General features: G+C 42.3%; 1 long non-coding RNA gene across 1 annotated transcript in view; it reads right to left on the bottom strand.

Moving 5' to 3' along the window:
- Positions 1-18,173: 18,173 nt before the first annotated feature.
- LOC107192453 overlaps positions 18,174-23,889 on the bottom strand; it is a 171,054-nt gene continuing 165,338 nt past the window's right edge. The window contains exon 4 of the long non-coding RNA XR_001516297.1: positions 18,174-18,300. This is a non-coding gene — a long non-coding RNA (uncharacterized LOC107192453). The remainder of the gene's footprint in view (positions 18,301-23,889) is intronic.

Below are 23,889 nucleotides of genomic sequence, written 5' to 3'. Positions count from 1 at the left end.
GAGCCACGAATCGTGATCAGTAGAGATTATTCTGTTATTAACAGTCCGATCGAAAATGTTTTTATCATGTATAGCATGGTTTCGAGAGAGCTTTAACGTGATTATAGCAAATTTTGTCCGCAAGAGTTTATTTCAAAATGTTGTTTGATGCACAGTTGCCTGTCGGATAGTGTGAATCCGCCTTTATTCGAACAGCGATGAAAACGGCAAGGCAATCAAATGACGACTTGATTGCAATGGGGGCTCCATTTGCAACGCATTTGGAGAGGAAAGAGATACATACGAAGATCGTCAATGGGGGAGAACTTGTTCGCGCTTTAGCATAATGTATGCGATTACCTTAATGCATTCGTTGGTAATCAGTATTCCAATGATAATCAAACAACCAATAGACAATCTTTTTTCTTAGACACACGAAATACCTCCAGTATTCTAATTAATTCCATCGAATCTGTGGAAACGTTCGAGGTATAAAATTTACATTTTCTTAATTGGATAATAACGGTGTAATGTATACGCTGCTCACTGCGTTTAGAAACTGAGGAGAAGAGGAATGAAATAGACGGTTTCATCTAGAGTCTAGCAGTTTCATTAAGAAAGGTTACTCGAAGGGGACCGTGCTTCGAGCTTCGGGAGAACTACGAAGTTCGTGGGATATTTCATGTTGATGACGGAAACCATTTAGTGGCGAGCGTGGCTAGTGTTCGTCGCATAATTTCAATGATTACACACTGTAATAGCGACAAAGTAGTAGATTAAAGAGGAGTAGATTTTAGAATTTTAGAATTTTACAGATATGTAGAACTTTCCGTGGAAATCAGTCATAATCCTCCATAATGGTAGGACGTGAACTATTCATCCGTTCGGATTGCACGTACCAAAACGGTCACGTTATTAACAGAGATAATAAATATAACGAAATAGAAACAGTAACAATTTTTACGATCACAGATAGCCAAATTGTACCCGAATTTCATAACAGAGAAATTGGCAAGCATACCCACGTATTCCTGGCATTCGCCCGGTGGGAATAAGATGCACCACGTCCATCGTGTTTTAGAGTTTCCATTGCGCGGTTTGAACGGCCGAATGTAAATTTCATATTTATTCCCATTAATCTTATTCACGGACGTTGAACGCGCCAGCCCTGAGAACGTCGAGACTTCGCTAATGCCATTTACCCGTTTATTCGGTCGCGTCGAGTCGCGGGAAATGCTTCGGAAACACCAACGTACCGTCGTTGTTCGAGCAAACGGATGGTTCTCATTGATTGACGGGAATGAAGGGGATAATTGAAACTATTCTGCCCGCTAAGTTATCACTTACGACGGTTGGGAACTGCTTGAGAAAGGAGTGACAGAAGTGAGTACGAAAAATGTACAAAAGTATGCGAGTAGCTTTAAATAATATAACAACTACGATAGAAGGGTTAGTGTAGAACATTAATTTTAATAAATGCTCAGATGTCCATCAACTTTGAGACAGTTTTCTAGACGATAAACGATTTTTCATATTGAATATAGAAATAATAATAGATGATAATGGATTTTTCGTAATCAAGGTCACATGAAGGACACACTTTTATAGGTTATTGTATTGGTCGTGACCTCAATTATTACACCATGATTATAAAAATATGTAGTCCTCTTTAAAAATATCGGTAACTCTGAAATTTCGGAAAAATATAACCTTGAGAAAAATGTTTGCTTATAGTATTTTACCAAAAACAGATGAGATATTGAAATTGCCCACGTTAGGTGTGACACCCTGTATATTAAATAAGATTAGAGACAATTGTATTGAATTGGAGCGACATGTTCATTCTACTACTTCTCTTTCGTACAGAGAAAGCATTCCTTTTGCCTTCAAAAACAGGTATTAAAGATGTTCACGTTATGTGGATCACCCTGTATATACAATTTGTTTACCTGCTAGCCCGGGGAAAGAGAGTACGCACCGCTACAAAAGAACCCCGTAACACTTCCGGGCGCGAAAGAATTTCATATTTTTTGTTCTCCCCCTCTTCCAGCATCCGTTCGCGCCGTTACGTCCGTGATAAAAATCTCGCCGTTGAGTTTCTAAAGGGGCCGGAAGAATGAGCCACGCGTATATAGCGGCAACAAAGAGGAACCTTAAGGTCCTAGGGCTAATACGGGAGGAAATAAGGCACCAATGGACCCCGTAGTCGAATATTAAGGACCTTCGTAAAATTCAATGAACTCGAGAGGAACTTCGATACAGGGAGCTGTATAGTGTCGAGATTATTGAATATGAAATGGTACTTTATAACGTTGAAGGTTTCATTACGATGTTAAGCTTGCGCTTTTTCGACTCTTGCTATATTTTGAATTCCCACAGTTGTAGTCGAACGGGAAGTACTATGTATAAAGACTGGAATATTGATTAAATATAGAATAGAGCTGAAGAATTACGTATGCTAATATAGGATAATAGACAAATAACCCTATTTTTTTAAAGTGGTATAACTCCGTTTTTGGAATACTACAACATAGAACGTGATGAATAATAATACATGTCATGTCCCAGACAGAGGAAAGTGATAACAAAATTATTAGGTACCAGGTTTTCAGAAATTACGAGCTACATAGGTTCTTGATGTTAATTGTGAGATGTACCATGTTTTTTCAAGCCCTTTCAGACCTTCCATTAGAGCTTTTGAACGCGACACAGACGACGTGTTCCGCTCTTAGAAAATTCGAATCAAGGGAATAGCGAGTACCGTCGAAAACTAATGTAGGTATCTGGCATACTAACGGAGTATAAGTCACAAACGACCCTGGAACGTAGCCATTAGTTGGGAATGAAATACGTATGATTACATGCTTGAATATGCTGGATATACGAAACGATATTCATATCCTTGAGAGAGATCCACGAAACACCGATGTCTGTGAACAGATGTGTTGGAGAACACATTTTTGCAAATTATTACGTGTCAGCAAATGTATACCTAAAACAGCATCGCGTTCCGACAGAAAAAGGAAATCCCGCATAGAAATGGTACGGTATCGTGGATGATAGTACTCGCACGATGTGAGGCTGGTGAACAAAAGGCAAGTTTTTTTCCCTTCGCCGTTGTATGCTCATTGTCTTTGACCGTCTACAAGGGGGAATATCGGGACGTTCGAGGGGAACAATAAGTCGTAGTTAGGGCGATGACCTCAGATGTCTGAAACCCCTTTTAATCTCTTTGTGTGACTTCCCATAAAAGCACAATGTCAACACTTTGATACTCGATAAACCGAGGTCTCGCAATATTGGGGGACGAAAGGAGGGTCCATAGGATTTTGGGGAGTTTTAAGGGTTTCGCAAGATATTTGGGGCTTTTCTTACATCTATAAAGTTCCAAAGAACTGCAAGGGGACAGAGGTGTAAGGGATCCTGGAGAACTTAGAAATTTCGGAGGTCTGATAACCCTTGGAATGTATTTGTAGGGTCGAGATCGTAGATTCTTTGATCCACCAAGAGTGTTCCAAATTTCTAATATGGGGTGTTCCAGTTCTATGGGTATTTATTCTGGCAAGTCCTTCGGAATCGATGCTCCTTTAGAGTCCTAAGTCCTGGTTTATAGAGTTTATCAAGTATTGGGTAGACGATATATCTTCTGACATGCCACCCGTGGAGTCCATATCGGTTCTATCAACTCTGTAGTATAAGGAGCTGACTTCCATAACGTTAGTGTCTTTGATATTGAGCCCATTTGACTGGATATAGTAGACGATGCACCGTATAACGTCTATGTTGGTGCTATCGAGTCCTGGGTGAATAACATAATTTTCAGAGAACTCGGCAGTATCGTGTCCACTAAGTCGACACAATAGAGAAATATACCATGATAGAATTCCACAAAACGGGATTATATATTGTATATATTTGTACGAAGTATTGCTTTATAATAATATACAAACGTGTTTGCAGAACAGACCGAGACGGATGAAATGGTAATTACGAAATTGGTACGGTTCGCCTCCAATAATGTATTGATAACGAGAACTCATGACCGCCGTAACAGTGCGATGGGATACGATAATTAATTACTGGCTATCGAGGACTTTAAAATGTGTAAGTGGTGAATTTAACAGCTGAAACGGCAGAGTTTCTCGTCTCGCGGGAAAATTATTGTTATTACGGGTTTGAAGCGCAATAATTCACGGTGATTAATTTGTTCACCGGCGAGCACGCGTTGGGAAAACGTGGCACGGTTTTATTAATACCAAGGCCCGGTTGACTGGCATCGAACGCGTCGTAATGACCACGCTTAATTCTCTTAACAAATCATATCGGAGCTAATACCCTTCAACCGTAAACTATGGTAAAATAAACCAGAATTTGCAATTACGAAAAAACAGGCTCATTTCTTTAAAATATAATATATTTTACTTTGCCAGTATTGTTATAGCCAGAGATGGGCAAATTCATTATCTAGCTAGATAAAGCGTTTCGAATAACGAATGAAACATAAAAAAGCACTTTGTCATGTTTAATCATTTAAACGTGGAAATTCCATTTTTAGAATGAAATAGTTTTCGAATACTCATCGAGGATTTACTGTAGCCCATGATTCCACGATTTGGCGCGTTAACTCTCGATGGACGTAACCGATCGAAACACGAGGATACCAAATAACCGTGCTCAACTGTCCCCTGAAGGATCGTCTTAACGTATGCGAGGCGATGCCCCGATCAGGGAACGATGTATCGAACGGATAAGCGGGGCAGATTGCTGAAACGCCGCGCGGGCGTTCGCGTAACCGGTGCGAATCGTGAACGAAGGAGGCAGCTGCGCGCGTGGTGGTGCATGCGAGCCTGGCAATTTGAGGTTCAACTCATTGGGGCCACCCGTCGAAATGAGGTCCGTCGCCGTTGTACTCGTGATACCCGTGGTAAATACTGTGGTAGAGAGAGAGAGAGAGAGAGAAAGAGAAAGAGAGTGTGAGGACGTATGCACACGTATAGAAGCGCTATGACTGGAAACTTGCGAATTGCTTCACGGCGGGTTGCGCGTAAAGTCGACGTTTCAATGGAAGGCAGCAGTGTGTGGTCGTACAAATTAATTGTTTAACCATTACTAGAGTGTTCCAGTGAGGTAGGGATACAGAGACAGGAGACAACGCCAGGGCAAACATTTCGGGAGCCACTGAGCATGTACAAGGTGTTTCAAAATGATGGGGAACGCCACCGCATGCGTATTCCTCGTGCAAATGCAAATCGAAAAGTCCTTTACCGTTTTGTGATCTGAAGCTCTATTTCCGAGATATTAGCAATTGAACAAACTCGAATCAGCTGAGCAGACGGCCACACTTAACTGCGTCTGCGCATACGCATGAGGAATATGCACATAGCGGATTGTCCCATCATTTTGGGCAACCCTGTATATTTGATAGTGTGGTCTTTTCTTGAAAATCGAAATTCCCAATGGCGCGCGGTTTAAATGGAGGAAACATCTGTAAACGGGGGAATACCGGCTGGCTGCTCCAAACGGCGAACTAAGTAATCGCGGTCGTTTAATATCGGGACGGGAATAATACTGTCGCCGTAGTAAATCGCCGCGCACACGATGTTTTCTACGGATCGATTTATTACGGTGTTTTTGTCGGAACGTTTTGCCCTCCTCCCGCACCCCTTTGTCGAACTAATTGCGATTGAGGTAATTATGATGGTGTCGGGATAACGGTGGACACGGGTAACGGAAATCCAGGAGGAAAAAGTGGGATTTGCTGGTGGCTGGTCTTTGCTGTTCTTGGATATTTTGAAAATCGGTTGATGTACGGAGCGGGCGAAAGAAAGTAATTCTGTTTAATCGGTTCTGTAGTAAGAGAAAAAGAGATATATAGGGGTTTCGGGGAGGAGAAACCGGGTAGTGTGTAATATCTTCTATCGGGCGCTGGGCAATAAAGGGTGATTTATTGAAAGGAACTAAACGGTGCTAAGTTACTGCTGTGACAAAATAAGAAGCTTCCGCGAACTTTTTCGATTTATTAATCGTGTTGGTATTCTATTGAAAAAGAGACACACGGTCGTGCTGTGTTTCTCGCCGACGATATTTATTAGGGTGATGTGTATAAGTCGTTACTTTTTTTATGGTGATATATCAGAGTTCTATAGTTTTTTGAAATTTGACACACACATACATGCAAATTTTGCAATAATTTTTATTTGACTATTGTTTTGAAGGATTCTTTATATTATCCTTCATCCGTCCCTCATTTTCCCAACTTAATTTGTTCCTTGACAAGGACAAATTGATTCAAATTCTTTAAAATAAAAGTCACGAGGTTCAGCTAAATTTACCTACACATCGTCGTCCGAGTTACTAACTGTTCTAACTCAATTTCTCAACAAAATTGAACCATAATATAAAGAAATTCAACCTAGAAAACCACAAATATTCTTTTAAGTCCTAACTCCGAAACTTTCAAAGTTTTTATTTCCTTAATAGTAGTACCTCTTAATACTAACAACAATTAAGAATTTCTGTTGATAATAGGACAAAATTTTGTTAAATATTCTTTTAATAACTGTTCAGTAGATATCATAGTGTGTTTGATTGTTTCACTACTTTCCTACTTCCACCATATTAACCTTCGTGAACTTTAAACTCAGTTTTCTCAGTTTAGGGACTAGTGGAGATAGAACAATTAAGAACTAGAGACACAGCATGACACAAAGGACGAATAGATGGATACTATGAACATTGATAATAATAAAAAAATGTGCATCATTTAGAGTCTCTTAATATACTAGGAAATTCACAATGAAAAAGAAAACAATGCATTGATTCAATAGAACAATGTTCATTCAACAGTCATGGGTGCAAGATCATCAGGCTCGAATGATAACATTTTCCAGAGGACCGTAATTTCTCATCCCACCGGTATCGTCCGAGGGTTACACGCGTTAATAGTGATCAACCAGATAGTATAATTCATATTCACGCACGTGCGAGGCCCGGCGCCCGATAGTAACGATGCGAATGATTTATCGGCACACCGGCACGAGCGAACTACGAACGATTTGTTTTAACGTTACGGTTTCCCGGAGCAATAAACAAAACCGAGTGCGTGAAACGAGTGCGTGGCGGCTTCGAGAGAGCCGAGGCGAAATTATAGCTCGGTCTAATTAATTAACAAACAGCCAGCCCCGCAAAACATTTCGTATCGTTTTTTTTATATTTATTATACCATTGGTTTTATTCATGGAACGTTTACAATTCTCAAAAACGTCGAGCACGAGTGAAATATATCACGGTGGATGTAAATAAAACACAATCATTCCGATACAAATAATTGGCGCGCATCAATTTATTCGGTTATTTGTTCGTTAAGGCAGGAAACACAATATACTCAATACTTTTTGCGTGATATACCTGACGGCGATGTAATAAAAATGTTACGGTGTTAAATATGATATTTTACAATTTGTCTGTTGCTAAAATTCAATCGAATAACGTTTTCAAAATGTTTACCACATGAGATGAAAAATATTGAAAACACGTGTATCGATAAGTGTTGTTAGAAGTAAAACGAAAGGAGAGAGTAAACTATCGTGACACTTTTAAATATTAAACTGTGTCGTACCTTTTAATGAGAATTCGAACTCGGGCTTGAACTCATTATTAATTATTATACGTATACACACAGCGAAACTTCCGTAAGAATATGCTCGTTAAAGATGTCTTTCGAACATTAAAGCAGCGCCCGGAACTTCCGTATACTTGACGATCACACTTTTCTGTTTAACTCGGCGACCACCCTCTGGATAAACGCCGATCAATTTTCCCTGCTGGCTCGAGAGTGAGAGAGCACTGAATTAACCCGTTTCTTCGTACTCGCCAATATCCGGCATTGGTTAATAAAGTCTGATGAGTTATTTAAATCGTGCGCGATAGGGAAGTGGACGTCGAAGAGGATCGAGGACGTTAAATTATTTACAATGGAGTTCCGATTATCCGATTTCCGATTGTCAGGAGGGGAGGGAGAGCCATTTCCCCAGTTTTATTTGAGGTAGAGCGTGGATTCGAATGATCGGGAACTCCATTACGATAATCGACGTTCCACTGTATTGGGAATCCAAGTTTTTTCCGACCGACCTTCCTCGAACGGTTCTTGTTTCGAGAAGTTCCAAGGAACGGGGAACCGATTGGCAACGTTAAATTACGCGAACGATTCGAACTGTTTGCATGGAATTTATTTAGCCTCAAAGAAACGTTTCTCTCCATCTCGATCGACGCTATTAGAAGAACAGGAAATTCAATATAATTTCGTGAGGTAAGTAAGTAGTTCAAAAAATTCAAAAAATGGGGAATTGAACTTCACTAATGAGTAGATTGCGGATGTTCATCCATTATCTCTTAACTTGAAAAATGCAATAAAATAAAGGTTTTAATGAAATTTAATACTATTTATGTATTATTATTAATATAGTAAAGCTTTTGGTACAGAATTTTTAGATATTGGTGTCAGAAGTTGTAAATTTGCATAACCTTTCGCAGTCTACCAATGAGTCACGTGGAAGGCCAAAGTTGAAGGTGGATAATATTCACCTGAGAACCGTAGTAGAGTAATATTCGTGATTGTGGCATAACGTTGGGGGCTCTTATTCGGTTGCTTTTATCCGTTTATTCGGGAACCGGCTCGCGTCGACGTGCAGGAAAATTCGAGCTTGACGACGCGGGGGAACGGGCACAATGTGCGGCTACACGTGAAATGTGTCGGCAGTAATTGCCGTGGTAATTACGGTGCGTCAGTTCGCCGACCGCCGCTGTCTGTGTAATGTGAGTCTAAACGCGGCTTCCTGCGTGCACACACCGCGAGGACGATATCATGGACTCCTCCCATCGATTAAAAGAAGGGAAAAATGTAACGACTCTTCGAAGATGTTGTTGGAACACCTGATTTTGTCACCGCTCTATTTTCGTGTTGTTCGTGTATTATCTACCGGTTGGGATTTAATAGATTCGGTAGATCAAATAATCAACAATTAATGTTGAGAATTAATTATTCTTTGCGATCCAGTCGGATTCACCATTTGAGCTTCCACTTCGCGAAGGCACGAGGTCCACCGATGCAGCACAAAACGGAAAACAGAATGGATAGACTTTTAATTGGCTGGGTTGGATAACGGGGAAAACGAGGAAACACACACGTATCTGCTTCGTAGCCAACAATGCGCACCGTTTACAATTCTCCGTCATTGTCAGCTTTCAATTTGCGTGGGTCCGAATTTAATTCCGGGTACTTTTCCAGGCAACGTCGGCTAGTCTTCGCGCGTGCGCACGCTGGGCAGAGGTGTAGCCCATTAACGGAACGAAATAATAATGATGTATTATGCGCGAGTTACAATGGATACCGGTTGGGTTGCAAAATTGCACCGAAACAGGCTTTTGTATTCATAATTAATGAACTCCATCGAGCTGTACGGTTCATACCAACTTCCATCTTCCGAATGATGGCCGACGAACGTTACTTAGATCACCCACGCGTTTACGAACCCATACACCTAACCCAGAGGGAAATTATTATCGTCTAGACCGGGCAATGTGGCCTTTCTGGTAGCCCATTCTGCAACCCTGAAATTTTCTTTGCTATTAACTGAAATCAGCTGAAATTTTACCAACCTCTCTCTCGCCCCTGTGGTACCCACGTTCATGGAATCTAAGTTGGACCGGTCAGTCGTTTCCGGTTTCTCGCGGTACTTCGTAATGCGAACCGAAACCTATTCCAGCGTATATAACAAGGCGGTTTTAATTGAGATGAATCTACTGTATTCCCCTGGTGAATCGGATCTACCGTGGGTTAAGAATAATGTAATTGGCCGAGGGGTGGAAAATGGGGGTCTATTGCGGGTAACCATTGATCGAGAACGTGATGTTTAGGGTATTGACCACCGACAGTAAGGTCAGATGCCGTTGTTCTAGTTTCAGGTGCTCTGTTATTAGAGTTCCCTTCGTATGCGTTACCTATACGGATCTGGTATAAGGGATAATCATGGAGGATGCTCCACGTTTCAAAAGTGCCCCTCAAAATGTAAGTCTAGATAGACTACTGATATTCACCCTCGGAAGATCAGACGTCTCTGATACCCGCACATGATACGTGGATGGATTTAGATCATTTCCTATCCTTATTTTTTTACTATCATTACTTCTCTTATTACAGCAAAGGTTCCACGAGAGTTCGAAACTCATCAATCATTCCAAAATCTCACAAATCTATTTTTTACACCAAGGGTGGATAGGGGCAATTATAATTATGCGCAAGTTCCACCCCCCACCCTGGTGGGGATGAAGTAGAAACTCTCACGAGGAACTTCCTAACTCTCATGGAGCTTTCACTGTATTCAATTCCTAACAATTAATTCGAATAAAATAACTGTATAAGAAACACTGCACGTGCAATGCACAGGTCAATTTTATAGAAATTATTGGCCTTCAGACGAAGTTCTTGAAAACTTCCAAAATCGATCCCGTGATTGCCACAACAAATAGTATGTCTATAATCCGGTCTCCTATAATTTCAACTTATCTCCCTCTCGAGTTGCCACTATTTTCGTCATATCGTGGCACGTACAAGCGCGACACGAAGACCTCGTCCAGAGGCGAGTGACACTCGTCGCGTGTGCGTTCGACGGTGTCGCCGTTTTACGAAACACGCGAGATAGTTCCGTGACGGAGGAGAGAGGGCGGGTACCACCGTCGATATAAAAGCCCCGTGACGGATTTATACGCGTTGTTCGCGAAACGTGCTTTACGAGCGGCGCACGGTTTTTAGCTTCGACGGCCAGGGGGGTTGGGCATCGACGTCGCGTTCTCGAATTGCCTGGCAGCAACGAGAGCCAGGCAACGCGAAAGAAACGGTCCTATATGTATCGTGACCGATCGAGATCTATCGGCGACTTAATGCCCCCGTGCTCTTTAATAGCCGGCTCGAATATAAGCCGGGGAGAAATTTTATTGCGGCGAATTGTCGCGGACTATCGGGTGCGCGCCTCCGGTTTCAGCGCGTGAACGTCGACGCAAACTAGAATTAAAACCTGGGTAAAGAAGTGTACGAAAAGGTTGCACCGACAAAGTGGAAAAAGGTTCGCCTTATCGAGCGCAATTTTTGCACGTTAGCCTGATAAATGGTGAATGCGCGGGAACACGAATACGCTTATTGTACCGTTACAAAATACATCGCGTAGATATCGCGTACACCCGTTACCCTATACGTTTACTGCATATCGTTGCCCGCCTGCTTAATTGTTCTGAATCCATTTTTCAAAAAAATTTAGTTGAAGAATATAAATTGATTATAATATAAACAAAATTCCACGTAGAAAACAATATATATTAAGTCCCCAACTCCGAAACTTTGAAAGATCTTTTTCTTAATGGTTGTATCTCCAAGTACTAACAATTAAAAATTTCTGTTGATAGTAAGATAAAGTTTTGTTAAATATTGTAATAAATAGGTATTCAGTAGATGATATAGTGTTTGATTGTTTCACTACTTTCCTTGTATAATATTAAATTTCGTAAACATTAAACTTAATTTTCTCAGTTTAGAAATTAGTGGAGATAGAACAATTAAGAACTGCAGTGACGAATGTGCCCAGGAGCATGTGCAGTACTTTCCCGATAAGAGTTCTGTGCATTTGCAACCGGCTGGCGAAACCCAAAGCAACCCTTGCCCTCAATCTGACGCGTGTTCCACTCGCTATCGTCTATCGATTCGTGAAATCGATCGCGTTTTTCACTGTATTTTGCTCCCCCCACCCCTCCAGCTGAAGCGGAGATCGCTCGAATACGTATTCCAAGACGGGCGGAACTTTTTCCCCCAAGGATAGGAGAGAAAAGGAGTTACGAGTTGTTTGCCGAAGCAGGCGAGCAAAGAAGTTTGCTTCCTCCCCACCCTCCACCGAGTGGACGTGATTACGCCGGAGGAAACGAAGAACGGGACAGGGTGGGGGAGGGAGAGGGAGGGCGCCGTGGAAATGGGCCGGGGCTGATTGCTAAAAATTACGGCGTGCACGCTTTGCCACTGTACACCCGAGATAAGCGCGTCGATCTAGCGTGAGATTGCGTCTCCTTGTTAGAATTTGTAACAGCTGCCGTCCCCGCGCATCTGCCCCGGCTGTCTGGACGAGTCGAACGGCTTAATGCTTTGTCCCGGCGCTGCTCAAGGGCCGAGCCGACTGAAGACGAGGCCCTGATTCGTGCTGATTCGCCATTAAAAAAACATGCGTGATTTACAGGACGACTCGAGCAGCTCAACGTGCTTCTGAGAAATTTAGCTGACAATGTACATTCCCGTTTGTGACACTTGTCGAATACGAGGTAAATGTGAGAAGGCATTACGGAATTGTTGGAGAACGTATTATTTATTGTTTAGGGCAGGCGTCGGTAACCTATTGGCTACGCTAACGTCCAGTAGGAAAGTGGCTAGAAATACAGAATTTTTATGAAATATAACTCGTGTGTGTTACAGGGCGAAACAATTAATATGTAACATCATTCGGAAAATTTCAGGGTCGAGTGTTTTTTTATAAATTGCTCCAGGACCTCGAAAGGTTTCCTTTTGCTGAGCTCTTTCTGCCGTTACACTCGAGTTTGACTTCTTCGATACCGGACGATTCCCGTGACAAATCCATTTGCAGATTAAAGTGGGCTGTTCCGTGTGTATGTAGGGTGCTCCATTTATCATGATTATCTCGAACAGGTTGAAACAGATCGAGGGAATGGCTCGCGAAGAATTTGTCTGTTTCGAAGGGACAGATATCGTGACCGACAGAATCCTGTTTTATCGTTGCTCGTATAATCAAAATCGATGCAATTTCGGCGCTTGTATTTAAATTCTTCGCAACTAGAATTAATCGTATAATGGATCGAGCTTTGTAGTCCGGGCAACAATTGACTTCCTCGCGGAACTGTCTTACTCCGACAGGCCCCGAAAAATATTCGACGCGATCGTGATAAATATGCCGATAACCCAGCATGTATCTACGCGGCGAACAAAAGGCGAGAGCGGAAAAGCAGGAAGTAAATTTAAATTTACTTGGCCGTCGAAGCATCCGATGGTTCCCGTCACAAATGATTCACGATCCCAGCTCGGTGAATTCGATTTATTTAACCGAAATATTCTGGCCTGTAAATTCGTTCGAATTACGCGCTCGATTTCTGGTTCGTGGTTGTTAGACCAACGAACAGAATACGGTACACGTTTGACGATTGTAGGGCAGCACGACTGTTTCCTAAAATATTGCCACGATAATTGCACGTGGACTACCGTAATTACGCACGGTCCATTATACAGTAAATCATCGCTGAGTATTCGAAGATTCCTCAGCACTGAGTGTTTAGACGTCACCCCCACCACTAGGGGGAGGGGAGGCGTTCCCTGTGGAACCAATGAAGCGTGCAACGTTGGGGATCACGTCAGAGCACTCAGTTCAGAGGTGTTTTCGAAGACTCATCGATGATTTACTGTAACTGCGCGCAGGCCACAATAATTGTGCGCGGTTTCCGCGCGGCTATATTTTTATTTTAGTCGTGATAACGCCCGGTTGTCTCCAGCCGGATCGACACGTTGATTAACTGTCCGCCTCGTATATACTGTCCCGTTTCGACGTGTGGGGCGTTGCGGGATTGTTCGATGAAGATTTACGCGCGGGGGACGTGACTCCTTGACGGGAGATATTGCGCGCACCTTTAGCGACCGTCTGGAGACACGTGGGGATTCGTGCTTTCACGGTATGGAACGTACACGTCGCTACGATAGGGCTGCCCATAAACAAAGGTATCGTTGACGTTCTCGAACGGCGCCTAGATACGTGTATACGTAATCTGTCGGCGAAGATGCGCGTTCAGGTGTGAACTATGGGACAAGAGGAATGGACAGTTCCCGTGGTACGTTTTACCGAAGTTTCTGGTAAAAAAAGTGCCGTACCCGTTTTACAGCAGCACACTATCCTGTGTATCGATCGTTCAATTTCACGTTTACGAGAGATAAATAAGAAAGAAACGAGACGAAGACGCATCATTTGTCGCGTATAAATATTTTACTGTTACAAGGCCTTCCTACCGTTCGCCACGGTGCAGGGCGGGGCACTGTATTGAATTTCGCCTTTACGAGTTTATATCGAAGCGGCGGCTATGAAATTGGTTAGAGTTTAGTAGCCCTTTCAGCTCGATCTAAAGCGGACACAAGCATTCGCGCGAGAGCGGGCAGAGACCACCGAAAAGAAAAATATCCGTCGATGTGGGTCGTCGAGCAAATCTTGGTCTAGCCGTTAACCGGTGGGAAATGTAATTCCCGAATAAAAAGGGTAAAAGACAGATACCTATTACCGGTTGCGCGAAGAGCTCGTAAATAATTTAATGTCTTCCGTTCTACAAAGGGAAACCGAGTAGCGACTTTTTTCGGAGAACTTTGTACAGGTCAACGTAAAAATAACACTTCTTCGCTTTTTCTCTAGAAGTTTTTATGTATCTTTTTTATGGAAATTCACCTCGCTGTTTGCATCGAACACAGTGCGTACTTACAGTATTCCGGGAAATTTTTTCTTTCGTAGTATACGAGAACATTTTATGACGGACTTCTTACTAATTACTGAGCTTTTACGATCGAACTTGACACGTTTATCCCTTCAGAAGAGAAACCTTAATGTAAATATAAATTATTTGATTAGAATGATATTTCTTAAGAGTCAACCACAGTTTCAAAGTGTTCCACAGTTTTCAATTAAAAATGGATCTTTCGAAAATACGATCTACAAATGTGACCTGAATACTCTTCCCGCGAGTGTTCCGCGAAATTTCATTTCTCCACGCGCGGTAAAACAAGCTACGATCGATAGGGTCAGAAACCACGATGTGTACGGGATCGTTATTAGCTGCGGCCATCGACTAACCACCGTCCTCGATGATCGGTAGCGGTACGAAGTAATCGCCATTAACACGGACCATCAGTTAACGGTGAGGTCGACATAGGGAGGAAAGGGTATATGCTATCGGCGTGAAGTAATCGCGATTAGTCGGTTCCATAGTCTCTGACTATAACATCGATTTCACCGGTAGTCGTACATTTTTCCATGGAAACCAGAGGGGGACCCATTTTCCTACCGGTGACGTATTTCCGCGCTAGCGTATTCCAGTTTCGTTTCAGTCACGCCGGTGCGTGCATGAAAAGCCAGGGCGAAACGGGGTCACCGGACGGACGTTCCCTTTCAGGCCCTGATACGCTTTCTGTTTCATGATCAACGTCATCCAGTCTTCTTTCCCTGTTTTCTTGATACATATTTCGTCTGGCTCCGTTATGGACGAACTATTTAAACAAGACCACAAGTCGTACCCGACGTAGATCCCCACCTTTCAATAACGTCCATGGTCTGATCAGTGGTGGCGACCTAGACGTATGGTAGGTACCGTATTCAGTTTCCGTTCGACGAGGAGTAATTTCACTTGACGTCGATACGTTTGCCTCTGCGGCCGGGCTACCGCGTCCTTTACAGCGGTATCCACGGAATATCACATGACTCGATGGTATCGACACCCTAGGAACACGATGTAAGCGGAATTTACGGAATCCGGATTGAATAAATGGCCAGGTAATATACCATAGACACATACATGAACACACGTGTGTGTTGCCTTTTGGTCGACCAGATGCGCGTCGTTTATAGCTGGGCCGATACTGTAACGACCCCCGGATAGTAATCAACATAACGGCGAAATAAACGCGCGAGCAGACCGCCTGGCTTGTCACGAACTGTGAGTGACACGTACGTGTCGCTCTCATCTCGCGAATGCAACTGCCGTGACAACGCGAGTCCGCATATGGCCGCGTATCCCGCACATTTCTATGGGTCTTTTGAGGTGGTAGCAGACTGGGCTCTCGCATGTAATAATCCTGCGTTCGCCACGCGTTGAATAGAATATTAATCCTGTTTGTCGTTAATTAGACAGTGATTTTATGATTCGTAGAAAGTAGAGAAGCTTTTCGATGTGATCGTCTGTGAAAGAAGGATCAAGAACAAACTTTTGGTACCTGGATCCGTTTTGGTCCACTGTTACCCGATGAATATTTAATTTTTGTTTTCTTCGAGATATACAGTTGATCACTGTAATTTGATAAAACACTCTGTTAAATCAGCAAGGGAATCTAACTACTTTTGACCATCGTCAATTTTTCATAACGTTATTTTTATTAACGTATCTATATTTTAACTTAAAATATATAAATTCTATAATTCATTTTGCGTCATTGATATATATTTTAATAAAAATTGACGATGATCGAAAGTTACCAAAATAAAAATCTCGTAACTAAAAATAATATTCCTCATTTATAATGGTGATTCGTAACCAGAATAGTTAAAAATGCATATTTTTTATTCACGTCATTTGTTGAAAAATTTCTCCGCGATTTATTAATATCTGGTTTCCATTTAAATAAAAATGACTTTTTCCTCAATGGCTTTCCCCCGAGAAATATTTAAAATAACTGTCATTTTCGGTCTCTGATAACGAACGATTCTGGAAAAACTATCAACATCAAAGATTTATTTATCGATTGCGAAAATGCTGCACGGGGAGCAATTAAGGGGGCGAGTATAAAGGACAAAGTAGGACGTAATCCGATTTCGTTATTCATGGACCGATATTTCCACGACGGTACAAGCAATTCCTATTGTTGTGGAAACATACATATATCGATATCTCGAAGGAACGACGTTTCCAGGAACCGGGATAGGGAAACACCTTCGGAATTCTCCTTCGCAACGCGTATAATCCAAAACGCAAATACATTTCTCTCTTGGAAATTTAAATTCACCGTCCTCCCTCTAGTCCCGGGCGGCGTTTATCGATTCGCGCTAAAAATACAGGTATCGTTTCACCGTGCACATTCTCTCCCTCTCTCTCTCCCCACGGTATAATTCTACTTTCCGGTAATTCCCGGCATTCGTTAAGCGTCTCCATTCCGCTGGAACTGGCGGTCGTAGGCAGTTATGAATCCGAATACGAGCGTGAACGAGAATGCAACCGCGCGGCGCACCGCATCTTGCCCAGTAATTTTGGTCTGGTAGTAACCTGGCGTGTGTGCGTACAAGGTGTTTCTAAAATGGGGGACCGAATTTTAGGAGTGTATTCTGTTTCGTTGGAACGATAAAAAGCCTCCCCTTCTTTTATTATGGTAAGTGTATAACACGTTCTCCGTGCCGCGAGAATACGTGGTATTGGGGTGTTGCCTCGTGGTTTGTCTAATTGATATGGAAACGGTTAAGAAAGAAGTTGTTCAGGAAGCCTAAGACTTTTCATCCCCTTGATTGTCAATACTTTTACGTCAAATGCACACCAATGAATGAACATGTAAGAGATTTTATACTTATTAACCCTCATCCGTCCCTCATTTTCCCAACTTAATTTGTCCCTCGGTGTCAGATTGATCCAGTGGTAAAAATTAATGGAATGAAGTGATAAATAGTTAAATTTGCAAATTCTTTAAAGCAAAAATCACGATGCCTCGGTTAACTTTAGCTGCACATAACAGAATAACGTAAGGAGAAAACTCTGTCAAATTGACACAAGGGACGGATTAGGGTTAAAGTCGACTTTTAAATGATATATTATAATATTAATAAATATTTGGCTCCTGAATCTTCCCTTGTAAGTGTCGAGAACCCTCCGAACGCTCATCGATGATTCACTGTCCACAGAACGTTCTCCAAAAATTCGGTCCTGTATCCAAGAACCACCCTGTACACGTACCCGCAGGTATAATATCATCAACTCCTTAACAGTCGTGTCCACCCCTTCGCTTAAAACGGCGGGGATGATTTCATTCGTTGTGGAGGGGAGCCAGCCAACCGAGTGTCACGGAGAACACCCCAGAAGAATCCGTGTTTCGCGCGTGTGGTTGGATTTTCCGCGTGCATCTCGTTGCTTTCTGGTCGGGCGATTATTACGAGGGACGAAAGTGGGGGGGGGGGTGAGATTGGTTTCGACGCGGTTCCCCGACGCGGTAGAATTCATCGGGGCGGGAATTTTCGCGTGCCCACCGAACAATGGAAAGGGGGGCAGAGGGGGGAAGGGGGTGGATTCGATTTCACACGTGGCGCCAGGGATGGATTTACTCACGTCTAACGATATTTCCTCGGCGGCACGGCGTCGTCGTCGTCGTCGGTGCCTCGTCACTTCCGCCGCGGATCGATCGCCGATGGTACATCAATGTGTTCCTCCTGATTGCTGACTCGAAGATTCCCCGTTGTAAGTAGCAACGGCGTGCCACCAGTACGCGTGACACTGAAACAGCCAAGATGGATGGTTCGCCATTAAATCACCGTGGACTGGTTTATCGGTATGTGTGTGTGTAGTGATGGGATCGAATTCAATATGCACTCGCGAATCCAAGTCAAGTCTAGTGCTAAGTTTCATTTCATGGGATTCGATTATATTAATTCTAAGAGGTGATTTTACACTTTGGGTATTTAGAAAGTACGTGGATTATACAAGCTGGTTTCGAATGTCCAGATCTAGTACCTGTACAGTTCGAGAATCTATTTATATGTACTTTGACATTTGGAAGGATTGTATTTCGTGAAAGTAGTAATCGAGCCATGAAGGATTATGATTTCGCTCGAGTTCAGTATGTAAACCGTAAGGCACATTTACTTTCATTCTGGTTTGAAAATGTTAACAAGTAATCCTGTTTTATCGAAAATTATAAGGAATTATTTGTGTACTATGGCGACATCGGTATCGTCTCAGAGAGTATTCTCAAAAGCAGGAACTATTATGGATAGCAAGAGAAACAGCATAAAGGAAAAGATCGTATATAAATACTTCAATTAAACAGTTATTTCAATAATAATTGTGGTAATATAAGCATATGAATCATACGGTATGATTATAAAAGTAAAACACTTTGTAGTAGTTGTGATTAATTTATTTTTTTATTGTACTTATAATTAGGTTCGAAAATGTTCCACACAGTCCCAATTTCATTTAAATATAACTCGTTAAATTACATGTAGAAGATTCACATATAAGCCACGAGTATTCGATTACATCGATACATTTTTCTTTTCTGATTACTTCTAAGGGGTTCGAACATTGTTTATATGGTATCGATTGTTTCCAGTACATACTTGATCCCATCACTATGTGTGTGACCGATATCGAGAGCACATTCTCGCTGGTGTCGCGCGACTACACCCGCTTTTTACAATGTTCCAGGCTGGAGTATTATTAAATTCTCGTGTTACGTCGTTCACGGACACCCGAATGATAATTAACGCCGAGTAATGCATTTTTTCGGCGATTTTAATTGCGCGCCGCCGCAGCAACGCGTAAAGTTTTAATCAAGCCGAACAGAATTTTTCGCGATGGGTTGGGTGAAACTTGCGTGAAACTTGTTGCGGTGCGCAACTCCGTGTTGCATGATTAAAGTTTTTCAGACGGGTGCGCGCTGTAACGCGCCCCCGGGCACCCTTTTAATTTTGATTTAAGGCGCGGGAAAGGGACAAACGCCGCATGAGGACTTTAAAGTTGTTTATAGGCGAAGATTTGTCGCGACAGGCAGGACAAATTTTCTTGTGTAAAAATAATCTGTTCTTTCGTTACTAACAAATACGGACCTGAGAAAAGTTATGACTAGACTGCGGAAGTTTATGCAAAATCAAAATTACGAAAGGTAAGCCTGTTTTTACTGTGTTAGAGCTAATATGTATAATTAACTTGCAATTATTTCTTAGTGTAGAATGTTTTCCAACCTTTACAGGAAGTGATTATTCTGTGGGTTGGTAACGTAGTGCGGATATTACAAGTTACATTCATATTACAATGAAATTAAGAGTTGTCTTTTGTGCACAATGCTTCCCTATTTGTACCACTTTAACAAGCTTGTGTCTGCCTGTCGCAAGACAAGCTTCGTCATATTATTGTACTCACTGAGAGAGTACTGCAGTCTGCTTAAATAGCGTCGCGTCAGGAAGAAAAGATGAACGTAACAAAGGAGACCGTTCAATCGAACAAGCAAATCATATGCAACAGAACGAACGAAGGCTGACAATGAATATAAACTGATTTGCAAGCTAATATACGAATGGAGTAACAATCGATTCAGGTGACCAGATAATAGCTATCTCTCGCAGGGGATTATTCCTTCATGAGGCAGACGAACAATTCATTCAGGCAGCTTTCTAAAAAAAAATTTATGCATGGGAAAGGAAGTTCATTAACACTTTGACTGTCATGCGTCACCCCAAGGTGGGTGGCGCGTATCTTACAAAGAGACTATTAAAATACCGTTTTAAAAGGACTATTTAAACCGTTAGAAAGTTATTCCATAAAATTAATATCGCAATATAAATTAAAACAAGACCAACACAGCTTCTATTAACTAAACGTACATATTTTCGATGATTTATGACTTCAAGAAAAAAAATAAAGCGTGTCTGGCTACGTACTGACTTTTTCACTGTGGCCGTCAACATGTTAACCTATTCTTCATGTTAATCTAGTATTTCTTACTATTTCACACAAAGCCTTAAGTACAATCTTTTCATGTTCTGAATATTTTTAGTAGGTCCAGTGAATTCATAATTGAATAACAAACCTTTTTTTTGAACAAAAAAATATCCTCTACACAGTTTACTTACTTAAAATATGTAATCAAATATTTTGTTTTCTCTTAAATGAAAATTCAGGTCTGAGAAGGTTAAAGAGGACTACAAGCACGACTGCTTATCAATATCAAAAACACCAATAAAAATGTGTCGCCAGCATTATCATCACCTACTACTATAATTGGGTCTTCCTGTATCCTCGAATCGCGTATAAATATATGTCGCCTAGATATTCGAATTTCATTTCACGTACACACGAAATAGTCTGGCCATACGTGCGCCTCTTGAGTGAATGGACCGGAGATTTCTCCGGTTTCACGGCCGTTTCAATTTGCTCGCGGTTCTAGCAGCCAAGAACAGGAAGCAGAAAGTGAGGGGGAAGCGTTGGGGGACGTTAAAACGCGCGGAATCAGGCTGGAAGAATGGCGGTCGAGGGATTGGAGCAGGGAGACGGGTAGGTCCCCTGGCTGGTCGAAATTCAAAGTACTTGATGACAACGAACGCAGGGTGAGGTGGAAAGAGGGGGTGGGTTTAAAAGGGTGGCTCATCGGCGTCGCGAAGGTGACGCTACCAGCACTGCCGAAGTACAGGGTGTTCCTTTTGTGGTGGTTCAGACGATTAGGGATGCATTTGATTTATCATAATTCTCCGTTTGTACTTTTTTACGAATCTTCCACTTGTAATTTTGGTAATTATGGGTCCACTTCACTGATTTCAATGGCCTTGAAATATGTTGTCAGTGTCAATAAGTTTTTCTGCATTTATTTACAAATCTTCTACTTGTAATTTCTCATAAGCCAACAGTATTTCGGTAGACAATTCCAGTCATATTAGAGCTTACAAGGTACATAGGGTACGCTAGAAAAATTTTCAAAATTGTAGGTCATAATCTATGTAAGTTTGCACCCAGAGAGAAATTTAGTATCAAGGAACATGATGTTACGACCGCTGAGATTGAAACTGTCTGTACACAGGCGACACGTTAGTCCCTAGCCACACCAGTGTGTTCGTAAGTTATGTATCCCGTTCTTTGGAATACCACCCCTTTTTCTCCGCGGCGCCACTCTCATCCCTCGACACTTTTTACGCGACCCTCCATTCGCCTTCTGGCTCTGGCGTCATCTTGCTCTTTCTCTGATTGTGCGCCGATGTGTGTTCGCGTGCTTCCAGACTCGTAGTCAACCGCGTGTCGCCCGGACACAATGGAACATTACGGAACAATCGACGATGCATGAAGGAGACCGAATGAAAGTGTCCTCGTTCGTATCGCTAAATTAGTCCGAATTATGGCGAAGCCGAATTATACGATCTCATGTAACACGATGTTAATAATTTTGTTTTTTTTTCATATATTTTCCTTTTTTTTCCTTTGCCATTAAGACTTCATATAATATGTTTCATACCGTATATACGATCTCGAGATAGTTTGTAATTTTCGACGGTCGGAAAGTTTGATGCACACAGCATTAGAAACACCAGGGGAAGCAGAAACTTCTGGTCGTCCAGGAGCACTACGTTATGCGAAACATTATAACACCCAGGTAAAGCCTTAATTAATTTCATATAAACTTGTTTAAAGTTCTCCGAAATTTTTCCCCCTGTTTCTCATCCATTCTATTTTCCCGGGGTTACACATTTTTCCCGAATATTCCCACCCCGTTTGGTTATCGAAGAACGAGTATACAAGTAGTCTACCGAAAACCTAAAGGGTCTCTGCGTTAAAGGGTTAAAAATGACGAAGTACTTTTATTCGAAACTCTTTACTTAAATAATGAATTTACCCCCTCCGCAATAGACTACAGTCTGCATAAATCAAACGAGATTAACAAAAAATTCTAACTTAGTCTGGACCATAGATTCCCCATTAACTTCTCGAAGTTACTTACTTTCATCCTGATCGCAACGATCAAGCAAGATACATCTGTACACAGGGTACAATTCAGCTGGCTGGAATCTAGAATTATAGCGACCTGTGTATAGCACATACACTCCATTCGTATAGAGTATAGAGAACCGAAACTAATCTTCCATCGGAGGATTGCAAGCATAACTTTTAAACGAGCATTCGCCCTCCCCCCTGGTGCAGTGATAAACGAAGTTCCCTTTGTCTTCGGGTTAGCCGTAACAGAAGATACGGCCTGGGCGCAGCAAGGTTCACGGCCATTCGTTATCTAGAGCACCGCTATCGAGCGTCATGGAACACCGCTATTGAACTGCAGTGTGTACGGCCGCAAGAAGCAACATCGAGGTGCAAATTTGTCGGTCGTGCCTCATGATTATCGGACTCACGGTCGGCCCCCAGGCTGGGGGATGGGGGATAGGTGTTTCGTGCCTCGGGTACGTTCAACTCCGACCGTCCCGATTTCACTGGTCCTCGTGTTAGCTTTAAACCACAACCGGCGACTTGTCTGCGCTTTTTACGCGTGTCAGTTCCACGGCACACTGCGGAGCTTAACGAAGGCGAGAGCCAGCCAGACGAAAAAGCAAAAATTAAACCGCGGCCACATTTGCAAACGGGATTGTCGCGTCGCCCACTCGGAGCAGTGCGTCGAGAAAGGCTATCTTCTTTCTGACGCCTGGCGTTGGCCGCCACAAAGCTCGTGAAGTCGATTGTGCGCGGTAACTGAGAGAAATACGGATGTGAGAGTAATTTCGGAAGCTTGTATATTATACCTGGTACTTCGTGAACATTTTTCATGGAGTTCTCCTGGAATCTATCGTTATGAACGGGACCAGAGGTAGGTACCATGGGCGTAGTCAGGAGGGGGGCAGGGATAAAAGTTGCCTTTGCCCCACTCTACAAGAAAAAAAATTAGATTTTGCCTGCCCCCCTCTCTTCCCAGAGTTACAAAATTTTTGCGTAATATTTAATATTGCAGTATAATTTGAAACACGACCAACAGCCTCTATTAACAAAACGCATACATTTTCAACGGTTTATGATTTAAAAAAAAAAATAGTGTGTCTGGCTACGTACAGCCTTTTTCACTGTGGCAGTCGATGTGTTATTATTTTTGGCCCTCTCTGGCTGATAACCTGGTTACGCCCATGGTAGGTACAGTTTCCAATTTGTGTCACTCAGGCAGGAGACAGTCGAATAGAATCAGTCCAGGATCAAGAGAGCACAACTAGGTCGATAGGTTGATCGATGTTTTATTCGATGGTTTTGTGTCTGTCTTGGGTTTCTCGAGGCTTTGTACACGAAGTTTTATCAGACTCGACATTTATCGATATGCCTTGTAAGTTTTATTTCAACCACTTGTAG

This window comes from Dufourea novaeangliae, unplaced genomic scaffold, assembly GCF_001272555.1.
Source record: "Dufourea novaeangliae isolate 0120121106 unplaced genomic scaffold, ASM127255v1 scaffold343, whole genome shotgun sequence".
NCBI classification, from domain to species: domain Eukaryota; kingdom Metazoa; phylum Arthropoda; class Insecta; order Hymenoptera; family Halictidae; genus Dufourea; species Dufourea novaeangliae.
This window is presented reverse-complemented; position numbering and strand designations above follow the sequence as displayed.